Consider the following 7672-nt stretch of genomic DNA (forward strand, 5'->3'; position numbering starts at 1 on the left):
TAGGTCTCAGGGATCATCCAAAATGCAGTCCCTTGCCAGCTCTGGCCAAGTGCTCTTGTGTTCCTGGCAGGTCTCTGCTCAGGCTGAAGAGGCACTGTAGGGTCAGCCTTCACCTTCAGGGAGCAGCCATTCTTTCACCCATTACAGACTTTCTGCCACTCAACTGGAGACTTCTGCAGGCCTGTCATCTCAAGCACAGAAGCTTAGGTAATCCAAATGATCAGGAAGCCATCCTACACTCAGGATGTGTTGATTAACTGAGACCATACAAGTTAACTCTCTTCTTTTCTTTTTTTTTTCTTTCTTTTTTTTTTAGTTAACTCTCTTCTTATGCCTGTTTTCCTTATTTGAAAGTAAATTATGTGATCATGTGTGGTGCAGGTGGTAAGAGTGTGGAAAGCCGCGATAGCATTCGCCATCACAAGATGGCGCTGGCTTCCACTGTACCAGCCCGATCTCTTTTCAGGAAACAAGCTGTGTGCGCATGTGCAAGAGTGTGTTCACGCCAAGTCTTTGCCCACCCCAGGGCGTGACAGTGAGATCATGAGTAAGCAATTAGACGTGGACACTTAGTCTTGGGGACTTTATAGGGGATTGCTCACGGGGCCTCGTGGTCTTCCTCTTCAAGATGCAATAAACGCTTTGCTGCAGAAGGATCCTGATGTCCGTGTGCGTTCTTGCTGGCGAGACGATAGCGCAGGATATTTGGTGCTGAAACCCGGGACAGATGCCTCACCATCGCCGGCGCCGAGGAGACCCTCCGCTCACAGAGAGGATCCAGAACTGCAGGACGAAGGTAAGCTCTGAGAGGCATGTTTGGTCTTGATCTCTCTCATCTCTCTCCCCCCATTAGAAGATGCGGTGGAAGCTTTTGTTATTGTTTTGGCAGCACTCACTCTTTTTCTTTTGGTTTTTGATTTTGCAGCTGCCACTAGGCACAGTCAGAAGTCGTGCCTAGAAGATGAGAAATGCCGCCCAACAGTAATAGCAGGACAAGGGACGTTAGAGGAGTTACAGGACAGCATGTCAGAAACAGAGCGAGGTGAAAGATTAGAAGCTTTAAGAAGGAAAGGTGCACCTAAGGAAAGAGGCCCTTCCAAGGACGTTGGATCTGAGGAAGCGAGAAATAAGGGAAAGGACGCCCTGGGAGAGAAGCAGGGGAAGTAAAAGAAAACCCCGAAAAAAAGCCTTTATCTGGTAGAGGAGTTAGAGGCTTTGGGGCTTGATAGTTCAGAAACAGACGAGCTTAGCCCCTCTGAGGAAGAGGATTTAGAAGATGAGGCAGCTTGCTATGAAGAAGAAAGATATGGGCCTAGGTGGAGAGCCACTGTGAAGAAACCGAAAGTTATGGATCCTTTGTGGGCAAGGATGGTAATTTTGTTTATTTTTTTCTTTGTGTGGGAAGCCGTTACACCCATTAGGACAGGTCAGAGGGTCCTTGCAGAGCAACAAGAAAGTATGTCAGAGGGAGAAAAGGTCTCTAAAGAAAAAAAGAAAAGAAAAGGAGATAAAAGGAACACAGTATTTTGGGAGAAAATTTTTGTCTTTGTGCTTGTAAAAGGTGTGATTAGGCTCTGGAAACTTCACAGAGTCATACTGATCAGATTTGATAGAGGTAGACCGCCTGAAAAATTTATTCAGGAGAATCAAACAAAAAGATATCTCAATTCTAAACTTTTGTCTTCAGAGATGTATTTTACAGAGTGTGCCTACTTGGATTCCTGGTCTCAAGGACGTTTAGCTGGGACCAGTCAGTACCCATCAGCTACAGCATTAGTTTCATTTTTCCTATCTCCTACCCCCAAGGACATCTCAACGCCCATGCACAGCTTGATGGAGTTAATGTAATTGGGTTGTGAGTGGAAATATTCAGGACTGTGTTTCATTTCCATACCATTTGTGAATGTCAGTTGTGCTGCTCAGATATCCTGTAATATATCTCAGTATCTTACAGGAATTTGGTTTCAACATATTGATGGACTAGTCCAGGAATTGAGACAATCCATCGTCCATATCAACTCCACACAAGTGGATGGTCACCATGGAAGTGGTGGGAAAGGGGAAATCCTACCTCTCTGCTGACTCCTATTGGAATCTGGGTCCCTTTGGTGGGACACCTTCTAGTTTTTCCCCTCTGTCTATTGTCTGTCCTTGGTGCACCAAGCTGTTCATGTATGTCAGTTTATGTCTGTGGTTTTTGTTTCTTGTTGCTTAAATGTTTTATGTTTCATGTTCAAAAGAAAAAATGGTAAAAACTTTATCTGTCATCGTTCACACCTTGATTTGGTTTTAACTCATTTCAAAAAAGGTACAAATGAATAAAAAGCAGTTTCAATCAGTCCTTGGAGCCCTGTACCTGTAGCCAGGTGTCTAGGTCAGCTGGAGAAGCTGCCCGGGGGCTGAGCGTCTGCAGGAGCTGATCTTAAAGGCGCCAGCAGCTAATCAGCTTCTTTGGTACAGGAACTGATGGCTGTTTCTCTTAGAAAAATCCCTGGCTTATTATTAGACTTAGCAGGTGACAAGGTGCTTCTCTTAAAATCATAGCTAGAAAAGTAAAAATGGTGCTTGGTCTAAATATTAAAGATATGTGTAGCCACTTCAATTTTATTTCTGATTGGTTTTAAATGTATAAATATGCTCTACATGCCTCGGTTATAGACTATTGGCTTTTAAGTTATTGGATATGGTTAAAAAGGTATAATATTGGGAACAGAAAGTTGACATAAAGCTGGTAATTTGGATAGAGTCATTCTAGACAACATGTGGCATGAGCCAATCTAGGAAAACAGGTCTAAATTGGGACAATATTTTTATGGAACTCTTATCTTAGAAACCAGGCTTCTAAAAGATTTTAAGGGCAATGTCTCTTTGTTGAGGTTCTGGAGACTGCACCATCATGCGTTCAAACTGGCAGTCAAAATTTGTAGCATGGAGGATAGACTCGGTGTTTTGGAGACTGGATTTTGGAGACTAGATTGTTTGTTGGAGGTTGAGTTTTGCTTTCCAAAGTTGTGGTTTGCCCTGAAGTTATCTGTATTTTAATGCTAATTCCACTGCCCCAAGGACAGCTGCCTAGTTACTACTCAGAACTCAGGTAACCTTGTGGTTGTGCTCTGGTGTTACAAGAAGAACTTAGGGATTTGATTAAGGATTGCCAGTGTTACATTGACTAACTCAAACTTATATGTAATTAAGAAAAAAATCAAACAGATAGAGATTGTTACAGGATTTACGAAGGATTGATGAGGTTTTGGAACTTGTGAGAGCATTATATAGCCTGTTTGCTTACTCCAACTGCCATTTCAAGACAGATTTAGAGGATTGTTTTTATGCAATTTGTTTACGTCCTGGCGATTTTGAGTTTTCATTTTGTGAGCTTGCTTATAATTTTAGAGAGCCCATGAAGTGATATCATTAAAAATTTTTACAAAAGAATGGCTAATAGCCTTATATTATGTAATTTTATTGCTTCTTCAATGTAAGAAGTTAGAACTTTGAATCTTTCAGTGTATATGGAAATTGTTACTACAAATCTTTGCTCTCAAAATGAGCTGTAGTATTTGGGGAGTAGCTGTTACACTACTCCAGAAAAGAATATTTGAAACTAATTTTAAGCTTCCAAGGATACGTTAATTGCCAAAGTACCTCACCTTACCAGAGGACTTAACTTTGTTATCCTCATTGGAGATAAAGCTTCAGTTGTGTTAATATAGAATTGTAGGCTAGAGTCATGGAAGTATTTTAAAAAGAAACCTGGTGAAACATACCTTATTCCAAACAGCAATCAAATTGGTTATTACAAAATACTGATATTTGACCTATCAGTTATACAAAATTTTCAGACAAAATTGATAATTTTACTCTTTGCATGCTTTTGTATTTACTGTAAATTTGTGCATGCAACCCATAGAAAATGTGCTTAGTGTATTTATAGGTGGTTCATCTAATGAAAAGGCTACATGTATGATTGGATCACTTGTTTATTCTCTTGAGTTTCCCCTGCTTCAACACAGACTATTAAATTATGTGCTTTAGCCACTGTTTTTAAAATGTTAAAAAAAATCAAGCTTTCAATTCATATACTGATAGCCAATGTGTGGCTTGTGGTTTACAATTGATTTCAATTACTTAATGCGTTACTAGAGGCAAGTTTTCTACATGAAATCAGTGAGTGATGATTTCAGTGTAAATTTTCTGACAACTCACTGTCCTTTCAGTGCTTTGGCTCAGACAACTAAATTAAACCTTAGACTCATATCTAGCTTTAAAAATGGTAATAGAGTTGATATAAAAAGAAGAAGACTCCATTTGCTTACTTTCAATTCCCAGCCTCGCCCTGCCAGCTCAGGGATTTCTAGTACGACTAAATCTAGACAATATTCACAAGATTTGACATTTCTAATTAATGTTTATGTTTAGATAAATAAAGTTTGTGAGGTGCTAGAGAGATGGCTTAGTGGTTAAGAACACTAAGTACTGTTCCTTTATAGGACATTTAAGAACTCAAACTAGATTGCCTAGACCCCTTAACGAGGGAGGACAATGATACTAGACAGTTTATATCTTAATAAATAAAAAGGGGGAGTTATCCCTGTATGCTATGTATGCTATACAATTATTTAATAATACTCCTTTTATTTCAATTTTAAAAATTTGGGTGCCAAGGAACACTCTGAGTGTTTATGGCACCCTACAACTAGGCATACTTCTGCCTAGGTGAAATAGAAAGATTCACGTATTAGCATGATCCTGCTCAGATATTTTATATGGGGAAGAGGGAATGTTTGTGTTTTTTCTACAGGACACTACAAGAGTATGCCAGCTGCCAGAGGTGGTTGGTGAGACTTGCTGATCCTGGTTACATGAAGATTCAACTCTCCTGGTTCGGGTCCCTAGAGTCATTCCTCTGCCCTGAGAGGAAGATAGAAGATCCCCCCTCATCTTTTGTCATCACAGAGATTTTGGCGTTGCTGCAGTCAGTGTTACCACTGTGTGTGTCCCATCCCACTGTGGCCTGCGCTCTGACCCTCTGTGCACTGCTGCTTGTTGGAGAAGACTTGACTCCAGCTGTTACCCCTGCCCCCCTCACTCCCCTGGTGACTCTTGCTGCCTTAACTGGTGTTGTCACTTGCAGTCTGTAGCTTCACAGGAATGCCATCTGCGTGAAGCTGCTGTGGACTGGAGAACTCTGCCCTGGTTCTGCAGATCTCAGACATGGTTCCATTGCCTGCTGGTTGTTCCAGAGAAGAATGACTGATCCTGAACTGTCCTGGGAAAGACCTTGGCATTTTCGCTGCTATTGTAGCAGCCATTACTGCTGCAGCCATTGTGTCTGCAGTGTCTAGAGTTTACCTCCCCCAATCTATTGTTAGGCAAGCACAGTGGGTGAACTTTCTGGAGTAGTTGCTAACAATTGGGAATTCTAAATTTTATTATAGGAGTGGCTTGACTACGGCCCTTCGTGGTAGCAGGTGAGGAGAACCAGATGAGGTGCCCACTACTTATCGGGAGTGGCTCTGTTTGGTGCAGCCCTATGCTGTGGATTAGTGTTCATGCTATGGTCGGTTTGCAAACTCAGATCTCAACAGAAATGTGACAAGGTCGTTATCACTCAAGCATTTGTGGCCATTGAACAAGGGACCTCCCCTGAAATTTGGTTATCTATGCTCAAGAATTAGTCGGCATCTGAGTTCTCTGCTCTTGCACTCCACGGATTTGTGGATCCATTGCACTGGGATGAGAGAGACTCAACGATCATTGATCAGCCCTTGCACATCGCTGAGGTTTCCTCATTGCATGCAATAGGGTGATCATGACTTCCCCACTAATTCATTTTTTGGCCAGAGTTCGCCCTACGCCATTTAACAATTACTGTCGCATGGTACTGCGGTATCCAGAGACGGGCAACTTTCCTCATGCACAGACCAATCTAAAACACGGGGCCCGGTGGCGATAGGGTTACCCTATGACGGATAAGGCTGTGACATTAGAGGAATGACCTAAGACAGGAGCCACAGCAGATGGACATAACTGCAGAGGCCTAGACCAGCCTCGTTCTAGTAAAACAAAAAGGGGGAGATGTGGAAAGCCGCGATAGCAATCGCCATCACAAGATGGCACTGGCTTCCGCTGTACCAGCCCGACCTCTTTTCAGGAAACAAGCTGTGTGAGCATGTGCAAGAGTGTGTTCACACCAAGTCTTTGCCCACCCCAGGGCGTGACAGTGAGATCATGAGTAAGCGACCAATTAGACGTGGACACGCAGTCTTGGGGACTATATAGGGGGTCGCTCGCGGGGCCTCGTGGTCTTCCTCTTCAAGATGCAATAAACGCTTTGCTGCAGAAGGATCCTGGTGTCCGCATGCGTTCTTGCTGGTGAGACGATAGCGCGGGACATAAGAGTAAAATCATTAACATGAATAATAGGGCCATGTAGAGCATGGGCTTAACATTATAGGTACAGAGCAAATAGAGGGAATTACCAAAGAAAACAATATGAATTCTAACAATTGAAAAAATTATGGGTGCTAGGATTAAAGGCATGTATCAACTCTGACAAGCATTGTAGGTATTTCCAATAAAATATTGACAAACAAACAATCCTATTATTCTTTCAGCAAATGCAGCAGAGAAAACTATGAGAAATCATGTGCTGCTGCCACAGCACGATTCTGTAACAATGACTTCCTTGGTAATAGGAGCCTGTGTGCAGTAGTCCCCTTGGTGGGCCTGGCATCTCAAAAAAGAAGCTTTAGTAATACAAAAGATTGGACTCTAGTATGATTCAGGCCAGGAAACAAGCCAGCTACTATTAGTGAAAGAGCAAAGGAAAAATTACATTGGAAAACTAAGTGCCTTACTTGGAAGAAATGGCCCTAAACTTCTAAGGCATCCACAATCTCCACCCCTCTTTTTTGAGCTTTGCATATTGATATTGTACAACTGCAGATGATAGCCAAAGGCAGAGTTCTTCCCACAAAAGTCATACATGATTTTCACTCTTACATCTGTAAGGTTAGGTGGCATTATAGCACATATTCAGCATACCCAGGATAAGAACACAGAAGCCACAGATGACAATGCCAAACGGACTTTCCCCTGAACTTATGGACCCATTAAAATTGAGATTTAACCTGACCTCAGGCCATTCCTCTCCCTGGCCATCCTGCTGATTCTTATGTTTGCTAGGAGTAAGGTATCAAGGTGCAATGCCCAATATCCTCATGCCTGAACGTGGAAATTAAGGAAGACAGATGTTGGAGAAGTGATGTCTATCTGGCTACAATGTAGTAACACACAATTCAGGTTGATCTTTACTCACCGATGACCAATTTATTTGTCTCGTTATATTTGGGAAAGGTAGGATGTAAAATTTAATATGTAAAAGAAGGGACAGAAATGTATAATTTTATATTAGCCCTGTAGTTGATACCCTATCTTCCCAAGAAAATGGAGTTTTTATTGCAAAATGTAGGATTATAAACCATTAATTTTCTAAATACATGGAAGTGTATGTGTAAATTATGTTAACTACCCAGGAAAGCACTGCAGGCAAATATTATACAGGTTTTATCCAATTGAAAGTATAGAAGAAATATATTGGCCTCTAGGAAACGGAAAACTTTGGGAACTGAGCTCCTGAGCTCCTGAGCTCCTGAGCTCCAAATTATAA

The 7672-nt window shown here is 41.8% G+C and overlaps 1 long non-coding RNA gene across 2 annotated transcripts; it reads left to right on the top strand.

Annotated features, from left to right (window-relative positions):
• Positions 1-480: 480 nt before the first annotated feature.
• Positions 481-6348, top strand: LOC148004421 (uncharacterized). 2 transcript variants are annotated; one of them, XR_015624424.1, is made up of 3 exons: positions 481-547; positions 652-796; positions 4802-6348. It is a non-coding gene; the product is annotated as an uncharacterized LOC148004421 (long non-coding RNA). The 2 variants fall into 2 exon arrangements; XR_015624425.1 differs by having other exon boundaries at positions 489-547; positions 629-796.
• The last annotated feature ends 1324 nt before the right edge of the window (positions 6349-7672 follow it).

This window comes from Rattus norvegicus, chromosome 7, assembly GCF_021556685.1.
Source record: "Rattus norvegicus strain SHRSP/BbbUtx chromosome 7, alternate assembly SHRSP_T2T, whole genome shotgun sequence".
NCBI lineage: Eukaryota > Metazoa > Chordata > Mammalia > Rodentia > Muridae > Rattus > Rattus norvegicus.